Consider the following 13,154-nt stretch of genomic DNA (forward strand, 5'->3'; position numbering starts at 1 on the left):
ACTTGTATGGAGAAAAATGTTATATCTATACAAATCATAAAAGTTTAAAATATTTACCCACACAAAAGGAGCTTAACTTGAGACAGAGAAGATGGTTAGAATTGCTTAAGGATTATGACTGTATTATTGACTATCATCCAGGTAAGACCAATATGATAGTAGATGCACTTAGTAGGAATTCCTTTGCTGCTCTAAGAGCTTTGAATGCTCGTCTATCTTTAGCTTATAATGGGGCTATCATAGCAGAACTAAAGCTTAGACCCAATCTACTTCAATAAGTCCAAGAAGCACAGAAAGGGGATACTGAAATAGCTTTGTGGATAAGGCAAGTCCAAGAGAGAAAAAAGCAGAAACATGTGGTTCGGGATGATGGCTATTTATATTACGAGGGCAGAATATGTGTACCTAATGTTGATGACCTGAGGAAGAACATTCTGGAGGAAGCACACAGTAGTTCATATGCTATGCATCGTGGTAGCACTAAAATGTATCAAGATTTGAAATTGCATTATTGGTGGCCAGGTATGAAGAAAGATATAGTTGAATTTGTGGCTAAATGTCTGACTTGTCAGCAGGTGAAGGCTGACCATCAAGTTCCATCTAATCTTTTACACCCTATTTCCATAGCAGAATGGAAGTGAGATAGGATCACTATGGATTTTGTTGTGGGATTGCCACTGACACCAAGAAAAAAGGATGCCATCTAGGTGATTGTAGATAGATTGATTAAGTCATCACATTTCTTACCAGTAAGTACCGATTACTCATTGGAGAAATATGCAGAACTATACATCAATGAAATAGTTTGATTACATGGAGTACCTCTTTCCATTATGTCAGATAGGGACCCGAGATTCACTTTTAGATTTTGGGAGAAATTGCATGACGCACTCGGTACTAAGTTGAATTTTAGTACAGCTTTTCATCCTCAAACAGATGGACAATCTGAAAGGGTAATTCAAACACTGGAAAATATGCTTAAAAGTTGTGTTATTGAATTCGAAGAGAGCTGGGAGAGATACTTTCCATTGATTGAATTTGCATATAACAACAGTTATCAGGCAAGTATTAAAATGGCACCTTATAAAGCATTGTACGGAAGGAAATGTAGAACTCCATTGTGTTGGACAGAACTCGATGAGGCTAAATTGATAGGTCCAGATTTGGTGAGGGAAACGGAAGAGAAAGTTAGAACTATCAAGGAAAGGCTGAAAGCAGCTTCAGATAGATAGAAATCTTATGCGGATTTGAAGAGAAAAGATATAGCATATGAAGTTGGAGATAAAGTGTTTCTTAAAGTCTCTCCATGGAAAAGGGTGCCTAAGCACACTTTTCCATGGAGAGACTTTAAGAAAATTTGGCAAAAAGGGAAAGTTAAGTCCTAGGTTTATCTGTCCATATGAGATAATTGTACGTGTGGGTCCGATAGCCTACAGGTTAGCATTACCCCCAGAATTAGATAAGATACATAATGTCTTCCATGTATCCATGCTGAGAAGATACAGATCTGATCCTTCTCATGTCATTTCTTTTAAGACAATTGATATTCAACCTGATTTGACTTATGAGGAGGAACCAGTCAAGATTTTAGCACGAGAAATAAAGGAGTTGAGGAATAAGAAGATTCCATTAGTGAAGATTCTTTGGAGAAACCACAAAACAGAGGAAGCTACATGGGAAAGTGAAGAATTAATGAGGCAACAACACTCCCAGCTATTCATGACATGTAAATTTCGAGGACAAAATTTTTTTTAAGAGGGGAGAATTGTCACATTCCAAAACCTACAAATAGAAATAGAGCAACTATTAGATTTAAATTGTACCATTCCAAAGTTAGAGTAATTAGCTTCAGGGGAGGTGCTAGCTTAACCTCGAGCTAATTAGGGGAGGTGCTAGCTTATCCATTGCCGTTTGACACACAATTCGCCTATAGGTAGAGCACTAAAAGTTGTGTTTAGAGGTCCAACTTGCATTTCATATGGAGTTATACATGCAAAGACAAAGTTAAAATAAGAATGACCAGTAATATTATTTTAATATCTTTAAACTGTAATAATTGAATCATAGAAAGCTCAAATAAGAAAACAGACATATCTTAAAATAAAGCATCCAATGTGATAAGTAGGTCGGAATTAAGTTGCTATCGAGAAGTGCTTAAGGGTTTCCCGACATGCTAGCTTGAGGTGCTTACTAAAACCGACGTGCTTACTTAAATGAAATGAACTTCTAAAGATTAAAAATGTAAGTTTAGTAGGTCAATCTATGAATATTGAAAGTTTAAAAACTAAATTGAAACATGTTGAAAAATTTAGTAGGTTAAAGTGTGAAAATGGAAAGTTTAAAAGTAAATTCCAAGTTTGACCTCCATCTTTTTCTACTTTTTCACTAAAACCTACTATGAGTCACCTAGCCATACATGAAGACATGACTAAGCGTGAAAGGAAAATGTGTCTTCCATTTGCTCCATCCTTGCCGTACCTACACCAAAAAGAAAGAGAAAATTAGTTTGCCTTCTTATCTTCCATTTCCACCGTATTTCACCATAAAGACAAAAAGTTCCATCCATACAAAATCCTTTTTTAAGTGTAATAACCAGCAAAGGAACCATAGAAAAGGAGGAAAGAAGGAGAGAAGTTAAGGTGCTCAAGTGAACAAACTCAAAAGGAGGAAGGTACATCAAAGGGGAAAGGCAAGGAAAGAGAGTAACTAAGGTGTACCTAAAGATTTTGAAAAGAATTTGCAAAAGGTTTGGTGATTGTATGAAGTTCTATTTTTTCCTTTGATTTTCTCATGAATATGTAAAAATTAGGATTGGGTTTTGATTGCTGGAAATGCTCTTTTGATTTTATGGATATGTAATATGAATGTTGAAATGATGATTGGGAGGCTTAAAGCACATAGATACAACATGGGAGCCAAAAACACAAAACTGGCAGAATAGGTTCCAACAGGATAGCCTGTGCTAGAAGATTCATAACTTATTGTAAAATCATTGAAATTAAGCCTAACATGTATCAAATGAAAGTTAAGACAAAAAGCTAAAACTTTCCTGAAGTGATCAAATTCTGAATCTATAGCTAATTATATGTAAATTGCTAGTGAACCTAAGCTGGTCATAGGGAATTGTGCATCCAGAAGAGTTTGTATCACTTAGACCATAACCAATGATTTACTCAATGAAATGAATTAATACTAGTGCCAAATGAACCCTGAGAAGTATACCTAAAACTTTGTACAAGAAAGTTAAGCTTGAATCTGTATGAAAATGTATGCATATGATATGTTTTGTTAGATTAAAAACAGATACCAAAACTATACTGGTTAGAACCTTATTAAGCAGCTTGCAAAGAAAAATTTATAACTTAATTTAGGAAGGTCAGAATTAGATGCAATATATCTTGTTAGAAAGTTATGACATAAATACACAAAGTTAATGAAGAAATGTGAGTCTAATTATGTCCATTAGACACTTAGAAATGTGACACAATCTCAGGCAGAACAAACCTAAATCTAAATATTGACCTAAAAAAAAAATTGACATGTTAGTTTTGCGGCCAAATTACGCACGTACTAGCTTGACATGCCTGCTTTACACACGTGCTAGCTTAATAGACTAAAACTGTACACACATGTTCTTGATAAAATAGTAATATGTTCATGACTGAATATTATTTTCATGAGTGAATATGGTCTATTACACACATATGTATGCTTTTAAAGACTCTTATTATCGACGTGCTTGCTTATGAATAAATAGTTTGACGTATTTTCTTGTTTCAACATGTTAAGTATCTAAATGAATAATTTTAGTACAAAAAAATAATTAACAAGTAAATATGCGTTCTTAGCCCTAGTAAACCTCAGTGGGAGTCATAGATAGAATAAGGGTATGGCATACAACCTACCGGCGCTATGATCCAGATCGACTTAAGGTCGCCGGGACCCGTAGCAAGCCTAGCATACAACCTGTCATACCTGATAAATCTCATACATGATCATACATTTTCATAAAAATTTTAAACTTTCCATCTACCAAGCTTGACCTGTGCATGCACCATAACATTAAACATACAAACCCCATACTAGAGCCCTCATCAAATGCTCTAGCTGGGTCAACATTACATATATCAAGCTTGGTTTAACATTTTTCAACATTAAAACATAAAGATCATGTATAAAAAGAGATTAACATTACATTAGGGCCAAGCACAATACTAAACCTCATAACATTATTGTACAATATCTTACATTACATTACATTATCTTTCATGTCCACTACTAACTATTACATACATAAAACTTTTACTCTTACTGACCTTCTGGTCTATTTCGAACCTGCAAGCCTGAGAGTTAAGGGAAATGGGTGAGCTACTAGAGCCCAGTGAGCAGAATAGTAAAACAATATATTAAAACACATGCTTTTATGGAATGCATCACATCACAAACACTACAAAAAACTGTGAAATTGCGATCAAAATTAGCGATCAAAATTTTTGGTTGCTATATAGCAACCAATCAGCGACCATTCTGCTACTACATGAATGAAATAATATTTTTATTTAACAAAAAGCTCAACGACCAAAAATTGGTCGTTATTTGGTCGCTATTTAGCGACCAAATCTTAAATCGTTGCTAAATTTAGCGGGAATTAGTGGCGCGAGATATTTGCGACGAAATTGCGACTATTTTTTGGGCGAGAATATTTTGAGACCATATTTAGCGACTAATTAGTTTAGTCGCTAAATAGCGACCAATCAGCAACCATTTCATTTTTAAAATTTTAATTTAATTTTTAATTAAATTTTATTTTATTTAAAATTTTAAATTTTAAATTAAGTGATTTAAATTCGGTATACAAAATGACGTCGTTTTAACAATTTAAGGATACTCTAACCTAATCCCTAATCCTAATCCCTAATCTCTAATTCCTAATTAATCCCTAATCCCTAATAAAATTAACCCTAATCCCTAATCTCTAACCCTAATTCCTAATTAATCTCTAATTCCTAACAAAACTAACCCTAATCTCTAATCCCTAATCCCTAATCCCTAATCCCTAATCCCTAATCCCTAACCCTAATCCCTAATCCTAATCCCTAATCCCTAATCCCTAATTCCTAATCCTTAATCCCTAATCCCTAACAAAATTAACCCTAATCCTAGAGGTGAGCAGAACTTGGTTCAAACCGAAAAAATCGACCGTACCGAACCGATTTAAAAATTTGGTTCGATTTTTTATACATTTCGGTTCGGTTCGGTTTTTAATTTTAAAATTTTTGATTATTTCGGTTCAGTTCGGTTTTGATCAGAAAAAATCGAAAAAACCGAACCGAACCGATTAATGATAATAATATGTTTTTTCAATAATATAGAAAAATTAAATCATATTAAGATTAAAATATTTTAATTAAATTTTAAAATACTAAAAATAAAGTGTAAAAAATAAAAAAATTATTAAAAATCGAAACCGATCAAACCGAACCGAATCGAATCGAATCAGACTGGTTTGGTTCGATTCGATTTCTGATCAAAATTGGTTCAGTTCGATTTTCATAAACACTAAAATTTCGGTTTTCAGTTTATTCGGTTTGGTTTGGTTTTGAACCGAACCGACCGAATGCTCACCCCTACTAATCCCTAATTCCTAATCCCTAATCCTTAATCCCTAATCCCTAATTAGCTATACTAACAAAACTAACCCTAATCCCTCATTTATTTTTCCATTTTACTCGAGTCACACTTCCCTCTCTCCGTCGGCGCCTCTCTCCCCCGATTTCCTTCCCATAATTTCCAATCGACGGCTCTCTCCCCAATTCACTGAAGAGTGCCGACAGCCCAGTCGGCACCGGCGACGTCTCCTTTCTCTCCCCAGCGACGATAAATCTTCTCTCTCCCGATATCCCCTTCTCTCTCTCCAGTGGCGACATCTCCCACTTTCCGTCGGAGACAACTCTTCCCTCTCCCTGGTTGGCATCGGCGACATCTCCTTCTCTCTCTCCAGTCAGTGACATCTCCTTCTCTCTCTCCAATCCTCATTTATTTTTCCATTTTATGTGCATGTTATTAAAGAATTTTTAGTTGCTATTAAAGATTTTTAGAATTTTTGGACTATTAATTTGATTATTTGGATACTGTTGATTTTTAGAATTTATGGGCTGCAATTCAAAAATATCTTCTTACCTTATTCTGTGCAATCACTTTTCCCGCCTATCCTCTGTTGTAATTTTAGCCTTTTTAATGGAACCATTATCTGTCCCCTTGGAAACGCTGGTCCCTCTCTCTCTCTTTTTATTTTTCTTTTTTTTTTTTATTGGCTTCTCGTCTCTCTGCATTTTGAGTCTTGGTCTTCGCTTTACTCAGTTTCTCCTCTATTATCTGTTTATGGCTTCTCCTCAATTTTCATTTGTTTATTTATTTCAAACTTTTTTAATTTTTCGCGTTCTTTTCTTATTTTCCCCATCTTTGTTTGTTCGGTGGGGTTTTAGTTTAGGATGCAATTTTGAGAATTTTTCTTTCTCCCCATTGTGGATTACTGCAGTTTGGTGATGGAGTTTAAAAGTGGTTATAAGATTTTCCCAATCGAGGGACACATTGCTGGTAAGATGATTTCGGTTCAATTTGAGTACTGTTAACACATTCTTCATTAGAAATTTAACTGAGAACTAACTCAGGAATGCCATTATAAGACTGTCTTTGTTATTGGATTGATGCAACTTGGAGATGTTGCCTCTTTTTAAGCAATTGGATTTGGGGCTTGAGATATTTTATCCTTGATAGCTCAATCATTTTGTTTTTTTTCTTTTGCTTGTTCATGCTATATGAATGTTTTGTGAGTACAGTTTTTATTTGTCTTTGACTTTTGTTAATGAAAGAAAGGCTTAGCTGTTATTGTTGATAGTTGAGCTTTTTACACATTTTGCTGCTATTCAGATTTTGGAACATAGGATTTAGGTTTAGAATTCCAGGTGGATTATAATTTTATTGATAATCAAAAATGTTATTTTTGATCGATTTTAATAATCACGCAGTCAAAAAGAAAAAATAGTCTATAATTTGACACAGATAAAAAAAAATAACATACTTTTATATAGGTTAAATAGATTTTCTTTTCGAAAGTTTAGTAGAGTATTAAGTAAGAAAATAGTTTATAATTTGACACGGATAAGAAAAAATAGTCTATAATTTGACACGGATAAGAAAAATCAACAAGAGTTAAGTGGTAGAATGTTAATTTTCAATGCTATGAATTTACTTTGTTTACGAATTATACATTCCAAATTATAAATTATTTAATGTTTTTTATTCTCAAACAATATTTAATTTGTAAAAAATAAAACTATCATAAAATATCATTTTAATTAGTATTAAAAGTATTGATATTATAATATTATTAATTTTAATATTAATATATTAAATTTATATTATATATTATTCAATTAATAGTTTTTATATTATATATTATTCAATTTATAATATATATGATAATATTAATTTTAATATTAATGTATTAAATTTATATTAATAGTTTTTTAAATTAAGATTAAAATATTAAGATTAAATTAAAAATCACCTATGCTAAATTAATATTTACCTTAATCAATTAATTTTAGTTAGACGACGGAATATTATGGAAAAATTGCAGAGTATATGAATAGCTAAAATTATATATACTAAATAGTGTATATATTTAAAATTAAAATAATTTAATTAGTATTTTCTTGGATAAAAAGATTAAACAACTTAACTTTATTGTAGTTTAACTTAAAAATATTTAATTAATTAATTAATTTTAATAAAATATTAATGTCTTAATAATAATTTGCTAAAATATAATATTGCATTCAATAAAAATACAGTTTTACAAAGCACAAACCTGAACTCAACTTTCTTATCTCAATGTTTAGGCTTATCAGTTTTATTTAAAAAGATTAGGTATATATATTTTAATAATAATTTTAAAATTAATAGTATATAAATTAGTACTTGGCCCTTCTAAAAAATTAAATATGAAACTAAAATATATATAGTTTGATAACTTTTATATTCATTTAAAATAGTAAAAAATTAATCAATACTTAATTTATTAGTTTGTCTTAAATTATCTTTTAACTTTGAAAAATTATAATTATAACAAATTTAATGTTGGAAATTAGTTTTATTTTCAATTGTAAGAATATAATTATAACAAATTAAAATGCCTCTATTAACTCCTAAAACGAGATAAAAATAAAAAATATAATTACCATCCAGCTAATTCACTTCATTTATGTTAATATGAAACTCAATCTCATAGGCTGCATCAGTGTTTCATATTTTTTGATCCAGTGTGTTTGGATAGATTGTCCATAGCTGCATTTCATAATAAGGTAAGATACTTTTGAATTGCAGCCGTTTATATTAACATGCTGTGTAGCACTGAGTGCAGCAGCAACGTGCACATGCTGTGCAGCACTACACTTGCTGCAAGTGCAGCAGCAAGCATCTGCTGTGCATAAATGCTGTGCAGTTCAGCATTGCACTTGCTACAAGTGTAGCAGCAAGTTGCACATGCTGCCCAGCAATGCACTTGCAGCCAGTGCACTATGCACAACAGCACTTACTGCAAATGCAGTCTGAGCTACTGTTGTGCACAACAACACTTGACCGATTGACTGTAATTAAAATCATAATCAAAATTATCTCAATTTACTTTAATTCCTCCTCCCATTTTTATGAATTTAATTTATATATTTTTACTATACATATCTTGTGTAGGAAAATGAATGCCAATCGACAGTGGATGTATAATAGGCTCAAGGATGGGTTATTGAATACTGAATTTTTAAACGGTTTAGAGGAGTTCATACAATTTGCTTCAACCCATCCTGAATGTATGGATGGTATGAATATAAGATCTCCTTGTAGTATGAGAAGGTGTTCGAATCGGAGGTTCCTCTGTGTGGACGATGTACGATATCATCTGATGAAAAATGGTTTCGTCCCTAATTACTATAGGTGGACAGTACATGGTGAATGTTGGGATGATCAAGGAACCTCTAGTGTGCTATTGTCTGAAACTATCATGGAAAACGATTTTCAAACTGGGGCTAATGGCCGATACCATGAAATGGTACTTGAAGGGTTTGGTTTACCGCCTCAAATTGAATTCATGGAGGAGGCACCTAATGCCGAGGCACAAAGGTTGTATGAAATGTTACAAGCAACAAGTGAAGAGTTATGGCCAGGATGCAATAAGCACACAAAACTGTCTGCTGTGGCACGTTTGATGAACATGAAATCGGAGCATCATTTCTCTATAAAATGTTTTGATCAGATTGTCGAGTTTTTGAAAGAAGTTCTACCCGAAGATAATGTGCTTCCTGATAATTTTTACAAAACGAAAAAGTTAATTGAGGGTTTGGGTCTACCAGTGGAAAAGATTGATTGTTGCAGAAATAATTGCATGATATATTAGTATGGTGACGCTGAGTTACAAGAATGCAAGTTTTGCCAGCTTCCTAGATATAAATGCACGGTAAACAGCTTGACAAAGCAAGTTGTTCAGAAGCCATATAAGAAGATGTATTACTTTCCTCTCACTCCAAGGTTATAACGGCTTTATGCATCAGACGCAACAGCACCCCATATGAGATGGCATGCTGAACATGAATATGAGGAAGGGGTCATGCATCATCCATATGATTCTCCTGCATGGAAACACTTCAATGCATGTTATCCATTATTTGGATCAAAGATAAGGGATGTGATGCTTGGATTGTCTACTGACGGATTCCAACCATTTGGACAATCTGGCCAACAGTACTCATCTTGGCCCATCATTCTGACACCGTATAATCTTCTGCCATGGCTGTGTATGAAGTCAGAATATATGTTTCTCACTGTTATAGTTTCGGGCCCAAATAATCCTAAATTTAAAATTGATATATTCTTACAACCCTTAATCAAAGAACTAAAACAATTATGGAACATGGGGGTTGAGACATATAATGTGGATAAGAAGCAAAATTTTCTCATGCGGGTTGCTTTGCTATGGACCATTAGTGACTTTCCTGCTTATGCCATGCTTTCTAGTTGGAGCACTGCAGGAAGGCTTGCATACCCATATTGTATGGATAACACTGATGCATTTACTTTGCCAAGAGGTGGCAAACAATGTTGGTTTGACAATCATCGCAAATTTTTGAACCATAACCATCCATGGCGGAAGAATAAATCATGGTTTAGAAAAAACAAAGTTGTAACTGAACATGCACCTCTAGTAAGGATTGGAGAGGAAATTTTGCATGAGATAGAGAGTCTTGGATTAATGAGAGTGACAGATCCAGGTTCAGATGTTGTTAATGCTGTTATTAGTAAGACATGTGGATGGAGGAAACACAGCATATTCTGGGATTTACCTTATTGTTAATGCTGTTATGCATATTGAAAAGAATTTTTTTGATAACTTGTTCAATACCATTATGAATATAGAGGATAAAACAAAAGATAATGCAAAAGCAAGAGAAGATACGAGGGAAATATGTCGGCGGCCTGAGTTGGAGATTAATGCAGAAACTGGCAGGTATCCAAAAGCAATATATGCATTGGACAAACCGGCAAAACAAGTTATTTGTGAATGGATGAAGGGACTCAGATTTCCTGATGGTTATGTGTCTAACATGGCTCGATGTGTCGACATGAACAAGTACAGATTATTTGGAATGAAAAGTCATGATTGTCATATTTTCATGCAAAGGTTGTTGCCTATTGCTTTTCGTGAATTATTACCAATGAGAGTGTGGGAAGCAATTACCGAGCTAAGTATTTTCTTTAAGCAACTAACAAGTACGATCTTACGGGAGGAAGATATGCAAAGGCTTGAAGAGGACATTCCGGTTATACTATGCAAATTGGAGCGAATATTTCCTCCGGGTTTCTTCGACTCGATGGAACATCTTTCGGTTCATCTTGCATATGAAGCTCGCATTGGGGGTCCAATGCAATATCGTTGGATGTATCCTTATGAGCGGTAATAATTAATCACTGTTGCTTTTTCAATATATCAATTATTTAATATGCTTAATTTGTATGCTAATTAATTATGTAATACAGGTACAATGGAATTTTAAAGAATAATATTAAAAATAAAGTCAAAGTTGAAGGATCAATTGCTAATGCATACTTGATAGAAGAAGCATCTTCTTTTTGTGCTTACTATTTTGAGTCACATGTTTCTACAAGGCATCGACGGGTTCCACGTAATGATGATGGTTGTGTAGTGGAAGATTAGGAGATTGAAGGAAATTTATCAATATTCAAATATCCGGGTAGACCCATAGGTCAATCAAAGAAAAGGATATTGATAAAGGATGAAAGAAATGCAGCTCATTTATATATCTTACTAAATTGTGAAGAAGTTTCACCATTTATCAAGTAAGTGAAATTCACTGCCAAACTATAAATTTAATAGTCTTCTAAAATGCATATATATTCATGGAAATAACCAAAGTTGTATAATTTCTCCTAATGCAAGAATATATATTGAGGAACTACGGAGGATATCACCTAACATTACCGATGGGGAGGTAGACATCACATTGGAGAATAACTTTCCCACATGGTTCAAAGCATACTTAAGCTTTATAATACTTGCAATACTACGCTGAATTTGGTGAATGAATCAAAATTAATTTTATATGTTCACTTTTTGTAATAGGTACATGAACCAACCAACACAGTGAACAATCCTCTCATCCAAGATTTAGCCAAAGGACCTCTAAATACAGTGAATGTGTACACAGGATACTATGTAAATGGATACAAATTTCACACTGAGGGACGAAGTGCTAATCGAATGACGGTGAATTGTGGTGTATGCATTAAAGGAACGAACTATAGTGATCAATCAAGTGATTACTATGGTAAGTTGATAGAGGTTCTTAAAGTAGAGTACCCGGCTTTACCTATGAAGCGGACAGTTCTATTCCACTGTGAATGGTTTGATCCTACCCCAAATGTTGGAGTGAAAATTCATTTAATGTATAATATTGTGGATGTAAATCAAAGAAGGAGATTTCATAAGTATGAGCCATTTATTTTAGCTAGCCAGGCACAACAAGTTTATTACATTCCTTATCCTTCTTTAAGACGAGCAAGCTCTGATTGGCAATCTGTGATAAAAATTAAAGCCAGGCCAGTGATTGAATTACCAAATGTTGTTGTAACTTCGACAACGTCAACAACAGATGCATATCAAGAAGATACTGTAACTTTGCAGCCTTTAGTCTTAAATGAAGAAGGATTACCTGAGACATTAAATGATCCAGCGGGTGGTGAAGTGTTGATTTCGGAATTAGTTGAAGAAGAAGAAGAAGATGAGACATATCATTATTCAACTTCAGACAATGATGAATATTACTTAGATTAGTCAACTCTAAGCTGTATAGTAAACTTTTTTGCTCTAATTATCTTTTTTATTATTGTTGATTATTTTTACTTTTACAACATACTAATCTCCTGTTGGATATTTTTTTGTGCAGATATGGCCAGGGGTAATGGTAAAGAAGATGCAAGTAATGCTGATCGTGGTGTTTTAACGGGTACAGGTAGAGGCCGAGGCCGAGGTGATCCAGAAATTGTTCGTGGTCGAGGCATTATAGCCACTGCACCTTCTTCAGCTGACTTTAGAGCCCCAGCACTTACTCCAACAACCCCTGTATCATATTCAGCCCCTGCAGCCCCTCCACTTGCTCCAGTTGCCCCCACTGCCCCAACTTCTTCAAGTTCTGTTCCTGGATCGAGTGCTAGTCGATCTGCATCCTCATCCTCATCACATGCTATTAGGACCTACTGTTATATGCATGCAAGCGGAAAGTAAGTATAATGTATAACATTACTTATCATTGTATTACATATCTTTGTTATTAGTTTTCATTTTGGTTAATTATTTAAAAATAATTATATTGAATATTTATAAATTATGCTCGCATTATTAAACTATTACAGTCTTATGCCTTCTGAGAAGACATCTGGTGCCTGCACAAAGATTTTTCAAAAGTACAATGTAGAGGAGGGTTCTTCCTGGAAGAATATCCCACAATCCACAAAAGATTTTTATTTCAGAGAGTTTGAGGTACGCAATATATTATGCATTCTAACAAAGATAAAATGTCTTA

The 13,154-nt window shown here is 33.7% G+C and overlaps 1 long non-coding RNA gene across 1 annotated transcript; it reads left to right on the plus strand.

Annotated features, from left to right (window-relative positions):
• The first annotated feature begins 12,211 nt into the window (after positions 1-12,211).
• Positions 12,212-13,111, plus strand: LOC122724707. Its single transcript, XR_006352159.1, has 2 exons — positions 12,212-12,419; positions 12,519-13,111. It is a non-coding gene; the product is annotated as an uncharacterized LOC122724707 (long non-coding RNA).
• Positions 13,112-13,154: the final 43 nt, after the last annotated feature.

The sequence above is a fragment of the Manihot esculenta genome, chromosome 9 (assembly GCF_001659605.2).
Source record: "Manihot esculenta cultivar AM560-2 chromosome 9, M.esculenta_v8, whole genome shotgun sequence".
NCBI lineage: Eukaryota > Viridiplantae > Streptophyta > Magnoliopsida > Malpighiales > Euphorbiaceae > Manihot > Manihot esculenta.